Source organism: Arachis ipaensis, chromosome B1 (genome assembly GCF_059453495.1).
Source record: "Arachis ipaensis isolate K30076 ecotype BB chromosome B1, ASM5945349v1, whole genome shotgun sequence".
Classification (NCBI taxonomy): Eukaryota; Viridiplantae; Streptophyta; class Magnoliopsida; order Fabales; family Fabaceae; genus Arachis; species Arachis ipaensis.
Genome location: NC_142436.1, coordinates 99,802,474 through 99,819,597, shown reverse-complemented (window position 1 = coordinate 99,819,597; position 17,124 = coordinate 99,802,474). Strand labels below are relative to the sequence as shown.

Here is a 17,124-nt window from a genome sequence, read left to right as displayed (position 1 = left end):
AAAGTCCAGAAATGTGAATTTATCATAAAAACTAATGAAAATATCCCTAAAAGTAACTAGATCTTACTAAAAACATACTAAAAACAATGCCAAAAAGCGTATAAATTATCCGCTCATCACAACACCAAACTTAAATTGTTGCTTGTCCCCAAGAAACTGAAAATCAAATAGGATAAAAAGAAGAGAATATACTACAAATTCCAAACTATCAATGAAACAGAGCTTCAATCATATGAGCGGGACTTATAGTTTTTTGCCTCTTGAATAGTTTTGGCATCTCACTTTATCTATTGAGGTTTAGAATGATTGGCATCTATAGGAACTTCAGATTTCGAATAGTGTTATTGACTCTCCTAGTTCAGTATGATGATTCTTGAACACAGCTTCTTTATGAGTCTTGGCCGTGGCCCTAAGCACTTTGTTTTCCAGTATTACCACCGGATACATAAATGCCACAGACACATAATTGGGTGAACCTTTTCAGATTGTGACTCAGCTTTGCTAAAGTCCCCAATTAGAGGTGTCCAGGGTTCTTAAGCACACTCTTTGTTTGCTTTGGACCTTGACTTTAACCGCTCAGTCTCAAGTTTTCACTTGACACCTACACGCCACAAGCACATGGTTAGGGACAGCTTGGTTTAGCCGCTTAGACCAGGATTTTATTCCTTTAGGCCCTCCTATCCACTGATGCTCAAAGCCTTGGGATCCTTTTTATTTGCCCTTGCCTTTTGGTTTTAAGGGTTATTGGCTTTTTCTGCTTGCTTTTTCTTTTTCTTTCTACATTTTTTTTTCGCCTATTTTTTTTTCTTCTTTTTTTTTTTTTCTGCAAGCTTTGTTCTTTGCTGCTTTTTCTTGCTTCAAGAATCATTTTTATGATTTTTCAGATTATCAAATAACATGTCTCCTAGTCATCATTCTTTCAAGAGCCAACATATTTAACATTCTTAAACAACAACTTCAAAAGACTTATGCACTGTTCAAGCATACATTCAGAAAACAAGAAGCATTGTCACCACATCAATGTAATTAAGCTAAGTTCAAGGATAAATTCGAAACTCATGTACTTCTTGTTCTTTTGAACTAAAACATTTTTCATTTAAGAGAGGTGATGGATTCATAGGACATTCATAACTTTAAGACAAAGTTACTAACTACTAATGATCATGTAATGAAGACACAAACATAGATAAGCACATATCATAGAAAATGAAAAGAAGAAGAATTAAGAACAAGGAATGAATCCACCTTAGTGATGGTGGCGTTTCCTTCTTGAGGAACCAATGATGTCCTTGAGCTCTTCTATGTCTCTTCCTTGTCTTTGTTGCTCCTCCCTCATTGCTTTTAGATCTTCTCTGATTTCATGAAGGATGATGGAGTGCTCTTGATGTTCCACCCTTAGTTGCTTCCAATAATTGTGTGGAAGAAAATGTATCCCCTGAGGTATCTCAGGGATCTCTTGATTTGCAGTCAAATGTTCTACCACTGAGCTATAGACCCTTGATGGAAGCTTTTGTCTTCCCTTTCCTCTTTCTAGAGGTTTCTCTGGCCTTAGGTGCCATCAATGGTTATGGAAAAAAACAAAAAAGCTATGCTTTTACCACACCAAACTTAGAATGTTGCTCGCCCTCGAGCAAAAGAAGAAAGAATAGAAGAAGAAGAGGATACGGAGGAGATGGATGGGAGTGTGTATTCGGCCATATGGGTGGGATTGGGTGGGAGAGAGTTGTTGAATTTTTGAAGGTAGTGGGTGTATGGATGTGAGTGGTAAATGGAAAAAAAAAGATGATCATGAATGGAAAGAGAGATGATAAGGTAGGTGGGGATCCTGTGGGGTCCACAGATCCTGAGGTGATCCTGTGGGGTCCACAGATCCTGAGGTGTCAAGGCATTTACATCCCTGCACCAATTTAGGCATGCAAAATGCCCTTGCACACAACTCTGGGCGTTTAGCGCCAGGTTGGTGCTCATTTTGGGCGTTCAACGCCCCTTTTGCTGCCATTTCTGGCGTTGAACGCCAGAACCATGCTTGTTCTGGGTGTTCAGCGCCAGGATGCTCCCATTCTGGGCGTTCAGCGCCAGAACCATGCTCTGTTCTGGCGTTTGAACGCCAGACAGATGCTCCTCCAGGGTGTGATTTTTCTTCTGCTGTTTTTGATTCCGTTTTCAATTTTTATATTTATTTTGTGACTCCACATGATCATGAACCTAGGAAAACATGAAAAACAATAAAAATAAGAATTAGATAAACATTGGGTTGCCTCCCAACAAGCACTTCTTTAATGTCAATAGCTTGACAGTGGGCTCTCATGGAGCCTCACAGATGTGCAGAGCTTTGTTGAGACTCTCCAACACCAAACTTAGAGTTTGGATATGGGAGTTCAACACCAAACTTAGAGTTTGGTTGTGGCCTCCCAACACCAAACTTAGAGTTTGACTGTGGGTGCTCTGGTTGACTCTGCTTGGAGAGAAGCTTTTTCTGCTTCCTCTCCATGGTTGCAGAGGGAGATCCTTGAGCTTTAAACACAAGGGAGTTCTCATTCCATTGAAGGAATATTTCACCTCTGTCAACATCAATCACAGCTCTTGCTGTGGCCAGGAAAGGTCTTCCCAGGATGATGGATTCATCCTCTTCCTTTCCAGTATCTAGGACTATGAAATCAGTAGATATGTAAAGGCCCTCAACTTTTACTAATACATCTTCTACCTGTCCATAAGCCTGTTTTCTTGAGCTGTCTGCCATCTCTAGTGAGATTTTAGCAGCTTGCACCCCATAGATTCCCAGTTTCTCTATTACAGAGAGGGGCATGAGGTTTATTCCTGAACCAAGGTCACACAGAGCCTTAAAGATCATGGTGCCTATGGTACAGGGTATTATGAACTTTCCAGGATCCTGTCTCTTCTGAGGCAATTTCAGTTGATCCAGATCACTTAGTTCATTGATGAACAAGGGAGGTTCAACTTCCCAAGCATCAATGCCAAATAATTTGGCATTCAGCTTCATGATTGTACCAAGAAACTTGGCAGTTTGCTCTTCAGTAACATCCTCATTCTCTTCAGAAGAGGGATACTCATCAGAGCTCATGAAGGGCATAAGGAGGTTCAATGGGATCGCTATGGTCTCTAGATGAGCCTCAGAGTCCTTTGGTTCCTCAGAGGGAAGCTCCTTATTGATCACTGGACATCCCAGGAGGTCTTCCTCCTTGGGATTCACGTCCTCTCCTCTCCTCACAGGTTCGGCCATGGCGCTTATGTCAATGGCCTTGCACTCTCCTTTTGGGTTCTCTTCTGTATTGCTTGGGAGAGTACTAGGAGGGATTTCAGTGATCCTTTTACTCAGCTGGCCCACTTGTGCTTCCAAATTTCTAATGGAAGACCTTGTTTCATTCATGAAACTTACAGTGGCCTTAGATAGATCAGAGACTAGATTTTCTAAATTAGAAGCATTTTGTTCAGAGTTCTCTGTCTGTTGCTGAGTTGATGATGGAAAAGGTTTGCTATTGCTAAACCTGTTTCTCCCACCATTATTAAAGCCTTGTTGGGGCTTTTGATCCTTCCATGAGAAATTTGGATGATTTCTCCATGTTGAGTTATAGGTGTTTCCATAAGGTTCACCTAAGTAGTTCACCTCTGCTATTGCAGGGTTCTCAGGATCATAGGCGTCTTCTTCAGAAGATGCCTCTTGAGTACTGTTGGATGCAGCTTGCATTCCATGCAGACTCTGAGAGATCATATTGACTTGCTGAGTCAATACTTTATTCTGAGCCAATATGGCATTCAGAGTATCAACTTCAAGAACTCCCTTCTTCATAGGCGTCCCATTACTCACAGGATTCCTTTCAGAAGTGTACATGAACTGGTTATTAGCAACCATGTCAATGAGTTCTTGAGCTTCTGCAGGCGTTTTCTTCAGATGAATGGATCCACCTGCAGAAGTGTCCAGTGACATCCTTGATAGCTCAGATAAACCATCATCGAATATATCTGGGATGGTCCATTCTGAAAGCATGTCAGAAGGACACTTTTTGGTCAACTGTTTGTATCTTTCCCAAGCTTCATAGAGGGATTCACCTTCTTTCTGTCTGAAGGTTTGAACATCAGCTCTAAGCTTGCTCAGCTTTTGAGGAGGAAAGTACTTGGCTAAGAAAGCCGTGACCAGCTTATCCCAAGAGTTCAGGCTGTCTTTGGGTTGAGAATCCAACCATAATCTAGCTCTGTCTCTTACAGCAAAAGGGAAAAGCATGAGCCTGTAGACTTCAGGATCTACTCCATTAGTCTTAACAGTATCACATATTTGCAAGAATTCAGTTAAGAACTGAAAAGGATCTTCAGATGGAAGTCCATGAAACTTGCAGTTCTGCTGCATCAGAGAAACTAACTGAGGTTTCAGCTCAAAGTTGTTTGCTCCAATGGCAGGAATGGAGATGCTTCTTCCATGTAAATTGGAATTACGTGCAGTGAAGTCACCAAGCATCTTCCTTACATTATTATTATTTTCAACTGCCATCTCCTTCTCCTGTTCAAAAATTTCTGAAAGATTATCTCTGGATTGTTGTAATTTAGCTTCTCTTAATTTTCTCTTCAGAGTCCTTTCAGGTTCTGGATCTGCTTCCACAAGAATGTTCTTATCCTTGCTCCTGCTCATATGACAAAGAAGAAGGCACAGAAAAATAATAATAATAATAGAGATCCTTTATACCACAGTATAGGGATCCCTTTGTGAGTGGAATAAAAGAGGGGGAGACAAAGAATGTGATGTAAAGGAAGAAACACAACTGTACGAATGGAAGAGATGTGAGATGAGATGTTAGGATATGAATGAATAAATAGAATGAGATGGGGGAGGGATAATTTTTGAAAATTGTTTTGAAAAAGAGTTAGTGATTTTTGAAAAATGGTTTTTGAAAAAATGTTAGTAATTTTCGAAAGTTTTTGAAATCAAAAATAAAAATAAAAATAATTAGTTAATTAAAAAGAAATTTTTGAAAAAGAGGGAAGATATTTTCGAAAATGAGAGAGAGAGAGTTAGTTAGGTGGTTTTGAAAAAGTTAAGAAACAAACAAAAAGTTAGTTAGTTAGTTGAAACAAATTTTGAAAAGATAAGAAGTTAGGAAGTTAGAAAAGATATTTTGAAAAGATATTTTTGAAAAAGATAAGATAAGAAGATATTTTTGAAAAGATATGATTGAAGTTAGTTTTGAAAAAGATTTGATTTTTAAAATCTCAATTAATGACTTGATTCATAAGAAATCACAAGATATGATTCTAGAACTTAAAGTTTGAATCTTTCTTAACAAGCAAGTAACAAACTTCAAATTTTTGAATCAAAACATTAATTGATTATGTTATTTTCGAAAATTTGTGATAAAAATAAGAAAAAGATTTTTGAAAAATATTTTTTTGGAATTTTCGAAAATAACTAATAATTTTGAAAAAGATTTGATTTTTGAAAAAGATTTTGAAAAAGATAAGATTTTCAAATTGAAAATTTGATTTGACTCATAAGAAACAACTTGATTTTAAAAATTTTTGAAAAAGTCAACCCAAATTTTCGAATTTGATGAGAGAAAAAGGGAAAGATATTTTTTTGATTTTTTTGAATTTTTATGATGCAAGAGAAAAACACAAAAAAAATGCAATGCACGAAATTTTTAGATCAAAACATGTGATGCATGCAAGAATGCTATGAATGTCAAGATGAACACCAAGAACACTTTGAATGTCATGATGAACATCAAGAACATATTTTTGAAAAATCTTTAATGCAAAGAAAACATGCAAGACACCAAACTTAGAATTCTTTAATGCTTAGGCACTAAGAATTCAAGAATGCATATGATAAACATGAAAAGACACAAAACAAAAATTCATCAAGATCAAACAAGAAGACTTACCAAGAACAACTTGAAGATCATGAAGAACACTATGAATGCATGATATTTTCGAAAAAATGCAAGATGCATATGCAAGTGACACCAAACATATGATATGACTCAAGACTCAAACAAGAAACAGAAAAATAATTTTTTGATTTTTATGATTTTCTAATTTTTTTGGTATTTTTCGAAAATTAATTGAAAAAAAAGGAAAATAAGGATTCCAAAATTTTTAATATGAATTCCAGGAATCTTGCCATGTTAATCTAAAGCTTCAGTCCAGGAATTAGACATGGCTCACTAGCCAGCCAAGCTTTCAAAGAAAGCTCCAGTCCAAAACACTAGACATGGCCAATGGCCAGCCAAGCATTAGTCTTTAACACGAGAGTATATTGCTCTTTGATAACAAATTGCAAGCCTCAGTCCAAATAAATTTAGACATGACTTTACAGCCAGCCAGGCTTCAACATTCTTCATGAGACACTAGAATTCATTCTTAAAAATTTTGAATAAATTTTTGAAAACATTTTTATATAAATTTTTTTTCGAAAACAGATGAGAAAATTTTGAGAATATTTTTGAAAAATTTTTGAAAAGAAAATGAAAAGAAAGTTACCCAATCTGAGCAACAAGATGAGCCGTCAGTTGTCCAAACTCAAACAATCCCCGGCAACGGCGCCAAAAACTTGGTGCTGTTGCCGGATCAAAAGGGAATCTGGCACTGATGTTACCGAACCAAAAGCTTGCCGAAAACTCAAACAATCCCCGGCAACGGCGCCAAAAACTTGGTGCACGAAATTGTGATCTCTGGTAATGGCTTCTTAGGCCAGATACTCTGATCTAGTTTTACAGTCTGTCACAACTTCGATACAACTAACCAGCAAGTGCACTGGGTCGTCCAAGTAATACCTTACGTGGGTAAGGGTCGAATCCCACGGAGATTGTTGGTATGAAGCAAGCTATGGTCACCTTGTAGATCTCAGTCAGGCGGATATAAAATAATTATGTGGTTTTCGAATTATAAATAATAGAATAGGGATAGAGACACTTATATAATTCATTGATAGGAATTTCAGATAAGCGAATGGAGATGCTTTCGTTCCTCTGAACCTCTGCTTTCCTGCTATCTTCATCCAATCAGTCTTACTCCTTTCCATGGCTGGCTTTATGCAAGGGCATCACCGTTGTCAGTGGCTACATCCCCTCCTCTAAGTGAATAATATGCTCACGCACCCTGTCACGGCACGGCTATTCATCTGTCGGTTCTCGATCATGCTGGAATAGGATTCACCCTCCTTTTACGTCTGTCACTAACGCCCAACAATCGCGAGTTTGAAGCTCGTCACAGTCATTCAATCATTGAATCCTACTCAGAATACCACAGACAAGGTTTAGACCTTCCGGATTCTCTTGAATGCCGCCATCATTCTAGCTTACGCCACGAAGATTCTGGTTAGGAGATCTAAGAGATACTCATTCTAGCTTAATTCATGTAGAACAGAAGTGTTTGTCAGGCACGCGTTCATAAGGGGAGAATGGTGATGAGCGTCTCACATAATCATCACCTTCATCACGTTCTTGGGTGCGAATGGATATCTTAGAAGCGAAATAAGAAGAATTGAATAGAAAACAGTAGTACTTTGCATTAATCTTTGAGGAACAGCAGAGCTCCACACCTTAATCTATGGAGTGTAGAAACTCTACCGTTAAAAATACATAAGTGAAGGTCCAGGCATGGCCGAGATGGCCAGCCCCCTAAACGAGATCACAGGATCAAAATACAATCCAGGATGGTCAAAAAGACTAGTAAGAGGTCCTATTTATAATAAACTAGCTACTAGGGTTTACATGGGTAAGTAATTGATGCATAAATCCACTTCCGGGGCCCACTTGGTGTGTGTTTGGGCTGAGCTTAAGTGTAGCACGTGCAGAGGCCATTTGTGGAGTTGAACGCCAGTTTCTGTGCCAGTTTGGGCGTTCAACTCTGGTTTTGGATCCTTTTCTGGCGCTAGACGCCAGATTTGGGCAGAAGGCTGGCGTTGAACACCAGTGTACGTCATCAATTCTTGGCCAAAGTATGGAATATTATATATTGCTGGAAAGCCCTGGATGTCTACTTTCCAACGCAATTAGAAGCGCGCCATTTCGAGTTCTGTAGCTCCAGAAAATTCACTTTGAGTGCAGGGAGGTCAGAATCCAACAGCATCAGTAGTCCTTCTTCAACCTCTGAATCCGATTTTTGCTCAAGTCCCTCAATTTCAGTCAGAAAATACCTGAAATCATAGAAAAATACACAAACTCATAGTAAAGTCCAGAAATGTGAATTTATCATAAAAACTAATGAAAATATCCCTAAAAGTAACTGGATCCTGCTAAAAACATACTAAAAACAATGCCAAAAAGCGTATAAATTATCCGCTCATCACCCGACTTCTTCTTGTCGAACTTTCTTGAGTTATTTTTAGCAATCCATTTTTAGTAAGACCTGGCCAGGGCCCCTTTGTATATATTAATTTTTTATAACTTTGTCGCTTTGATCTGTTTGGTCCGACTTCTTCTAGTCGGTCCTCTCTCAGTTATTTCTTGTAATCCATTTTTACTCAGACCTCGTCAGGCCTCTTTCTATGGATTACGTTTTATAACTTTTGTTGCTTTGGTCGATTGGTCCGACTTCTTCATGTCGGTCCATTCTAAGTTATTTTTAGTAATCCATTTTTATTCAGATCTCGTCAGGCCTATTTCTATGGATTACTTTTTATAACTTTTGTCGCTTTGGTCGATTGGTCCGACTTTTTGATGTCAGTCCATTCTAAGTTATTTTTAGTAATCCATTTTTACTCAGACCTCGTCAGGCCTCTTTCTATGGATTACTTTTTATAACTTTTGTCGCTTTCATGTCGATTGGTCTGACTTCTTCATGCCGGTCCATCCTAAGTTATTTTTAGCAATCCATTTTTTCTCAGACCTCGTCAGCCCTCTTTCTATGGATTTACTTTTTATAACTTTTGTAGCTTTCGCATTAATCTGTTTTTATCACTTTTTTATCTTGCCGATTTTATTAAAGTCAGGCGCCGAGTTTGGTTCTCGCTTGGTCGACTTTGTCAAAGTCGGGCGGTGAATTTTGTTTTCACCTTCCTGATCTTTGTAGAATTTCGGACGACGAATTCGATTTCATCGTGGTCGGGCGGTGAATTTGATTTTCACCATGCTGACCTGTAGCTTTGTAATCGGGCGATGGATTTTTGCGTTCAGATTAATTTGTCTTTGTAAAGAAACATTGTAGAAAATCTGAAAAGTTTTATTCCAATAGAAAGTAGACATATAGGCAAATAAAATATATACATGTGAGTGTTTACCTTTCTAAGTCAGGCAATTTTATAGATCTTGGCTTGGTGTCTCGTTAAAAAACTTTTTCAGGAGAAAGAGTGCACATTGACCCACAATCTTTATTACCTCTAACTATAATACCTTCTTAGGTTGCAGGCATGCCATGACCTTGGTTGATCTCGCCCCTCGAGTTCGGACACCCTGTAGTAGCCTTTTCCTAGTACCTCTGTGACTCGATAGGGTCCTTTCCAGTTAGCTGCTAGCTTCCCCTCTCCCGGTCGACTTGCTTCGATATCATTTCGGATTAAGATGAGATCATTGTTAGCGAAGCTTCACTGTACTACCCTCCGATTTTATCTTGAGGCCATTCGACGTTTTAGCGCCTCCTCCCTAATCCGAGCTCTTTCTCGGATTTCTGAAAGTAAGTTGAGTTCTTCCCTTTGAAGTTGGGAGTTGGCCTCTTCACTGTAGTGGATCATTCTGGGTGATCCTTCTTCAACCTCCACTGGGATCATTGCCTCCAATCTGTAAGCCAATCGGAAAGGTGATTCCTTTGTGGTGGAGTGTGGAGTTGTCCGATATGCCCAAAGGACTTGTGGGAGCTCTTCAGCCCAGGCTCCCTTCGCATCCTGTAATCTCTGTTTTAACCTGGCTAGTATGACTTTGTTGGCAGCTTCTAATTGTCCATTAGTCTGGGGGTGTTCTACGGATGTGAATTGGTGCTTTCTTTTTAAGTCAGCTACCAATTTTCTGAAAGCTGTGTCTGTGAATTAAGTGCCATTGTCTGTGGTGATGGAGGGAGGAACCCCAAACCTTGTGACAATGTTTCTATATAAGAATTTCTGACTTCTTTGAGCAATGGCATTAGCTAGGGGCTCTGCCTCAATCTATCTTGTGAAGTAATCAACCCCTACAATGAGGAACTTGACTTGTCCAGATCCTTGGGAAAAAGGTCTCAGGAGATCTAGTCCCTATTTTGTGAACGGCCAAGGTGATGTTACGCTAATGAGCTCTTCTGGTGGGGCGATATGGAAGTTAGCATGTTTCTGACATGGCGAACATGTCTTTACGAACTCTGTTGCTTCCTTTTATAAAGTCGGCCAAAAGAATCTGGCTCGGAGTACTTTTTTAGAGAGAGCTCATGCTCCTAGATGATTGCCACCTATGCCACTGTGTATTTCTTCCAAGACCTCCTTTATGTTGGAGGTCGGCACACATTTTAATAGGGGTGTCGAGATTTCTCTTTTGTATAAGATGTTGTTTATGATGGTGAAGTATTGTGCTTCTCGTTTTAGCCTCTTCGCCTCGTTCTTATCTGCAGGGAGTGCCCCTGGTTTGAGGTAATTGATTATGGGGGTCATCCATCCTTGATCTTGACCTGATATAGCTAGGATCTTTTCTTCCTCTAAGATTGATGGGTCTTGCAGTATTTCCTGGATGAGGCTTTTATTATTGCCCCTTGATTTGGTACTGGATAATTTTGAGAGTGCTTCAGCTCGAGCGTTCTGTTCCCAAGGTATATGGTGGACCTCATATTCCTCGATTTGTTCGAGCTGTTTCCTGGTTTTGTCCAGCTATTTTTTCATGGTGGGGTCCTTAGCATGGTAACTTTCTGCTATTTGTGAGGTGACTACTTAGGAATCACTGAAGATGATAAGCTTTTGAACTCCAATTTCCTTAGCCAGTCTCAAACCTGCTAGTAATGCCTCGTATTCGGCTTGGTTGTTTGAAGCAGGGAACTCAAATTTTAGGGAGAGTTTGATTTGGGTTCCCTGGTCGCTTTCGATTATCACACATGCTCCACTCCCAGTTTTGTTTGAAGAGCCGTCTACATAGTGATTCCATTTTGTAGGAGTTCCTGGGGTGTTAGCGTACTCAGCAATTAAATCGGCCAAATATTGAGACTTGATGGCCGTCTGAGCTTCATATTGAAGATCGAACTCAGATAGCTCGACTGCCCACTGTAGAATTCTTCCAGCTAAGTCTGTCTTCTGAAGAATGTCTTTTATGGGTTGGTTAGTCCGAACCTTGATGGTTTGAGCTTGAAAATATGGGCAAAGTCGTCGAGAAGTTAGTATGAGAGCGTAGGCAAACTTTTCTATCTTTTGATAGTTTGGTTCGGCCCCTTGTAGAGCTTTACTGATGAAGTAGATGGGTTATTGCCCACCTTCGTCTTTTCTGACTAGCGCTGAGGCTACTGCCCGACTTTCTACTGCGAGGTATAATATGAGTGCTTCTCCTTCTCGTGGTCGAGTAAGAATGGGTGGTTGACCTAGGAATTTTTTGAAATCCCGGAAGGCTTGCTCGCATTCTATGGTCCATTCAAACCTCTTTCCCTTCCTTAGTGTGGTGTAAAAAGGAAGCGATCTTATGGCCGATCCGGCTAGAAATCTGGACAAGGCTGCCAGTCTTCCGTTAAGTTGTTGTACTTCTTTGACATAGGTCAGACTTTTCATGTTGAGTATAGCTCGGCATTTATCCGAGTTTGCCTCGATTCCTCACTGTGTTAGCATGAAACCCAGGAATTTGTCGGCTTCTACTGCAAAGGTATACTTTGCGGGATCAAGTCGCAGGCCATGATTTTTGATGGTGTCGAACAGGAATGATTCCTCATTTTGTGTTTTTATCGACATGTCATCCACATATACCTCCATGAGTTTACCGATGTGGTCTGTGAAGACTTTATTGATTAGTCTTTGGTAGGTAGCTCCTGCGTTTTTGAGTCCGAATGGCATGACGATATAACAGTAGTTTGCTTTTGGGGTTAGAAATGAGGTCTTTTCTTGATTAGGTGGGTACATTGTGATTTGATTATATCCTGAATAGGCATTCATGAAAGAAAGCTACTTGTATCTGGAGGAGGCATCCACTAGAGTGTCTATGCTTGGGAGTGGATAAGGATCTTTTGGACATGCTTTATTGAGGTCGGTGTAATCGGTGCACATTCGCCACTTCCCATTTGACATTTTCACCAATACAACATTGGCCAGCCATAGTGGGTACTTGACTTCTCTTATAAATCCTGCCTCTAGTAGAGCTTGTACCTGTTCTTCCACAGCTTGGGATCTTTCTGGTCCGAACTTCCGACGCTTCTGTTGCACTGGCCGAGATCCTAAGTATACTGCTAGTTTGTGGCACATTAGTTTAGGATCTATGCCCGGCATGTCTGCAGCCTTCCATGCAAAGAGATCGACATTATCTCTTAGGAACTGTATCAGAGACTCCTTTATGTCTCCTTTCAAAATTGCCCCAATACTTGTTGTCTTATCTGGGACATCCCCGATTTGTACTTCCTCGATCTCGCCTTCCAGTTGTGGACGAAGTTCTTCCTGACCTCGAACTCCCCTGAGTTTGATAGTGTTGATTTCTTCTCCTTTACCTCTAAGGTTCAGACTTTCGTTGTAACAGCATCGCGCAGTTTTCTAGTCTCCTTTTATCGTGGCTATCCCTCATGGGGTTGGAAACTTCATGTATAGATGTGGAGTTGACACTACTGTGGCAAGCTGATTTAGCATTGTCCGACCTATTAGGGCATTGTAGGCTGAGCCCCCGTCGACTACGATGTAGTCTATGTTAAGTGTCCTTGATCGAGTTCCCTTTCCAAAGGTCGTGTGTAGTGAAATATATCCAAGAGGTTGGATTAGACTATATCCTAGTCTGAACAAGCTGTTCGGATATGCTCTGAGCTCTTTTTCCTGTAAGCCGAGTTTGTTCAGATATGCTCTGAGCTCTTTAAACAAAATATCCGCTGAGCTTCCTTGGTCCACCAATGTACGGTGGAGATTAGCGTTGGCCAATATGATAGTAATGACTATGGGATCATCATGTCCCGGGATGATGCCTGCCGCGTCTTCTTGGGTAAAAGTAATGGTAGGGAGGTCAGGTGATCCTTCCTCTCCTCCAACATGATGTACTTCTTTAAGGTGCCTTTTGTGAGATGATTTGGAGATCCCTCCTCCTGCGAATCCTCCATTTATCATGTGAATGTGCCACTCCGGGGTACGGGGTGGTCGTTCAGTTCGTCCGACCTCTTCATCCCTTCTTCTTTTTTTTGGGTTCATCCATTTTGTTGGCTAAGTATCAATCTAGTCGTCCCTCTCTTACCAATTTTTCTATGACAATTTTCAGGTCGAAGCACTCGTTTGTAGGATGTCCATAGATTCAGTGGTACACACAGTATTCTGTCCGATTCCCCCTCCTTTTTTCTTTTGATTGGACGAGGTGGTGGAATCTTCTCGGTGTGGCATACTTCTCGGAAAACATCTACAAGAGATACCCGAAGAGGGGTGTAATTGTGATGTTTTTTAGGCTTCTCTCCGTATTGATCTTCCTTTTTCTTGACTCTTTATCCTTATCCTGAGATGAGTAGGAGAATCCGGATTTTGAGGTCTCTCCTAATCGAGAATTTTCCTCCATTCTGCTTCTAAAGTTGCTGAGATGATGGCTTGGATTGGAGGTACCGTAGTGTGGGGTCATGTCAGGAGCTTTGAAATCCTTTGGAACCTTAGCTTTCATGATTTCTTTGTTGAATGGATCTTGATCCTTGTGGGGGGCTGTCGCCGTGACCAAGTTGAGCTATTTTAGTTTTGAGATCAGCTTCAAGCTTTAAGAGCTTATCTTCTAGCTCTCGGCGTCGTGTAGCTTCTCTTCGGAGGTCCCTCTCAGCTTCACATTGGTGTTCTGCCTCTTGTTCGAGCTGCTTAAGGTGATCTTGTTGTTTTCGGAGGGCTTCTAGAATTTTTGAGTTTGGAGACTGCTTCTCTTCATTTTGTTGAGGTGTATCTTTGGGTGTGGTGTCCATGTTTTTGTTTGGTGTTCTGTCTACCAAACCAGAGTTATGGTCATTGTCATGATCGTCCGCCATGTTGATAGGATGACTTCCAGGTTCCCCGGCAACGGCGCCAATGTTTTGAGGGTTACCTGAAACTGTAGGTGGATCTCGGTTGAGATCTTCGGTGGTGGCCGGAGCTGACTTGTCCGACTTGTTGGCTTTGATGGTGCTGCTAATCCTTTGTCACCGGAGGGTGGTGGTACCTGTAAGAGACTCCGATGCTTAAGTTAGCATGGGCTTTAAGCATGTTTTTTGTAGAATTAGAGTATGAGTTATACATGGGTGCTCCAGTTTATTTATAGTAGTATAGAATGACCTTTCTGGAGATAGTTATCTATCTTATCTTATCTTTGAGTGAAGTCATCTTATCTTTTGGGAGACCGCCCTTATCTTTCTAGGCTTTGGCTGCCTTTAGATTGGGCTGTGTCCCTTTATTTGGGCCTGCTTGGGCTCTCTGTAGCAATTTTACCAAACTCTTTTGAGAAGAGGTCGGGAATTCCAGACTTGAGGAGGTTGGTTGAATTGTCTTTAATCAGCCCGGGTCGTATAGCTCGACCCAAGGTATGAACACATGGCATGCGACTTAATCCCGTAAAGTGTACCTTTGAAGAAGAAACTGGCAAATTCATGGGTTTCATGCTAATACAACAAGGAATTGAGGCGAACCCGGATAAATGTCGGGCTATACTCAACATGAAAAGTCCGACCTGCATCAAAGAAGTACAATAACTCAACGAAAGACTGGCAGCCTTGTCCAGATTTCTAGCAGAATCGGCCAAAAGATCTCTCCCCTTTTACGCCACACTAAGGAAGGGAAAGAGGTTTGAATGGACCACAGAGTGCGAGCAAGCCTTCCAGGATTTCAAAAAGTTCCTAGGACGACCACCCATTCTTACTCGGCCACGGGAAGGAGAAGCACTCATATTATACCTCGCAGTGGGAAGTCGGGCAATAGCCTCGACACTAGTCAGAGACGACAAAAGTGGCAACAACCCATCTACTTCATTAGGAAAGCCCTACAAGGGGCCGAATTGAACTATCAAAAGATAGAAAAGTTCGCTGCTCTCATACTAACTTCTCGACGACTTCGCCCGTATTTTCAAGCTCACACCATTAGGATTCGGACCGACCAGCCCATAAAAGGCATTCTACAAAAGACAGACTTAGCTAGAAGAATTCTACCGTAGGCAGTCGAGCTATCTGAGTTTGATCGTCAATCCGACGCTCGGACGGCCATCAAGTCACAATATTTGGCTGATTTTATTGCTGAGTATACTAACACCCCGGGAACTCCTACAAAATGGGATCTCTATGTAGACAGCTCTTCAAACAAAACCGGGAGTGGTGCAGGTGTGATAATAGAAAGCAATCAGGGTACCCAAATTGAACTCTCCCTAAAATTTGAGTTCCCTGCTTTAAAATACGAGGCATTGCTAGCTGGTTTGAGGCTTGATAAACCCATATTTCATGAGTTCTTTTGTGCTTAGTTTGAGTGATTTATTCAATCCTTCACCCACTTATTCATATTAATTGCATGATTTTACTTTTCCTTCCTTATTATGTGATGTATGTGAAAAACATGTTTCCTAAGCTTTAAAATTAATTATTTTAATTACCTTTATTTCCATTCGATGCCGTGATTCACGTGTTGAGTAGTTTCAGATTTTTTAAGGCAGAATGACTTGAAGGATGGAAAAGGAAACGTACAAAAATGGAAGGAAAAGTGTGAAACGGAGTTTTGAAGAAACTGGTATCCACGCGATCGCATGGGGGACGCGATCGCGTTCCAGAATCGAAGAAGCAGCGACGCGGCCGCATGACTGACGCGACCGCGCGCCTTAAGTAGAACGCATACGACGCGGACGCGTGACTGACGCGACCGCGTGGCAAGGAAAAGCTCCAAATGACGCGACCGCCTGACCCACGCGGACGCGTGACAGAGGCCACGTATCAGAATTTACAGAATACGCCCACAGCGATTTCTGAAGCCCTTTTGGCCCAGATCCAGGTGCAGAACACACAGACTAGAGGCTATAAAGTGGGGGAATGCATCCATTCAAGGGAGAGCTCGCATTTTTACTACTTTCCATGATTTAGATTTAGTTTGAGAGAGGTTCTCTCCTCTCTCTCTTAGGATTAGGATTAGGATTTTGGACTTCTCTTAGTTTTTAAGAGTAACTCTCGATCCAGGTTTAGTATTTACTTTAATGTATGTTTCTATGCTACTTTTACTTTAATGCTTTTATTCGTATCCATAAGTGTTGCCAACTTGACTTATGAACCCTTTTCATGTTATGATTTGAATTAATGATTATTTGAGGTATTTCAGTTATTGATTGCTTTCTCTTTAATTTGTGTTACCGTTGCTTTTCATCTAAGGACATTTTTATTCCAGCAATTTTACTTTTTCCCCTTTTGGTCTTGGTTAAGAAATCAGTAACTCAACATCATCAAACTCAACATAACTGATAATCGCTATCTTGCTAATTGAACTGAACTTCAATAATCCCAACTTTTTTTTAGGAATTAACTAGGATTCGAAGGTCAAACTAATCAGTCCCTTGACTCTCCTTTGCTTTAGTAAAGGTTAACTAAGTGGAATTTAGATTCAACTTTCATTATTGTTGAGAGAGATAATTAAGTTGGACTTCCAATTTCTTTCACCTTGCCAGAAGTTTGCTTTACAGTATTTATTTATTTTAATTACCATTTATTTTACTTGTCATTCAATCACTTGCTTCTCACCTTCTAAACTCCGATTAGAAACCTTTATAGCCAATAATAAGAACATACTTCCTTGCAGTTCCTTGAGAAGATGACCCGAGGTTTGAATACTCGGTTAACAATTTTTAAAGGGGTTTGTTACTTGTGACACCCAAAACATTTGTATGAAAGGACTTTTGAAGGTTTAGAAACTATAGTTGCAACGAGGATTTATCCGCAAATTTCTAGACTACTTAAAAGTTCTCTCATCAAAATGGCGCCGTTGCCGGGGAACTGCTAACGTGTGCCTTATTATTGGTTATTGTAAATATTTTTGTTTTACTTGTTTATTTATTTCTGTTTTTCCTTTTTATTTTTCATTTTCTACCA

The 17,124-nt window shown here is 40.4% G+C and overlaps 1 non-coding gene across 1 annotated transcript; it reads left to right on the top strand.

The window, feature by feature from the left end:
- The first annotated feature begins 4,000 nt into the window (after positions 1-4,000).
- On the top strand, positions 4,001-4,108 carry LOC148577637 (small nucleolar RNA R71). The gene has a single exon (XR_015903278.1). It is a non-coding gene; the product is annotated as a small nucleolar RNA R71 (small nucleolar RNA).
- The last annotated feature ends 13,016 nt before the right edge of the window (positions 4,109-17,124 follow it).